Source organism: Asparagus officinalis, chromosome 7 (genome assembly GCF_001876935.1).
Source record: "Asparagus officinalis chromosome 7, Aspof.V1, whole genome shotgun sequence".
NCBI classification, from domain to species: Eukaryota; Viridiplantae; Streptophyta; class Magnoliopsida; order Asparagales; family Asparagaceae; genus Asparagus; species Asparagus officinalis.
Window position 1 is genome coordinate 139,629,816 of NC_033800.1, and position 839 is coordinate 139,630,654.

Below are 839 nucleotides of genomic sequence, written 5' to 3' on the forward strand. Positions count from 1 at the left end.
TGACTTATTTATTTTTAGATTTGAGTGCCTGTACGCTATCTCAATCAAACTTTTCAAGTACTTTGTGTTTATTTTTTCAATATAATTTCAGCTTTTTTCTGCTTGCTTCTGCTTTTGATGCTAGGCAAGTTCACCATTAAGTTTTAGTCCTTTGGCTGAGCGATATTGAAGCAGTTAAGGATAAATGGAGTGACCAGATTAATAATTTTGCTAGTATTAAATGCAGTATAGATTTTTTTTTTTGTCCCTTTTTTTTTGTTTCTTTTAATTAGAATAAGGATAGTGTGATCTTTTGTAAAATTCTGGTTGCAGCAGATACTAAGAAAGCTGCAATATTTTAAGGTGGGGTTTTTTTTTGTTTCTGTGCTCAATAATGTAAATTTGAATTATCTATTGTTTCATCTTTGAATCTTCATCATGCTCATCTCGAGGATAATAATTTTAAGTGCCGTCGGTTGGGCTTCATGCTTCAATACTAGATTTTAGATGTTTATTCTCTATATGTTCTTTTCTTCTCTGTGCTCTCCCTCTTCTTTTCTTTTCAATTGTTTATAGCTCCATCATTTCAGCAGTTCTGTTGTTGAACTTTAAGCATCAGCTGAAATTTCCTATGGAACGATACATATACTTGTTGGGTCTTTTAACGTATTTCTAAATTTCAACATCTAATACATAAATAAAACATATATACTAACTTGCTTACTAATACTTCTCTAGTCGTACGCTTATACGATAAATTAATTTCCGTGTGTGGGATCATCCCTGACCCTCCATGAGTGGTACCAAAATTGGGCTATGAGAGCAGGCCTCCATTATAAGCCCAATTACTGGCTGCCTTG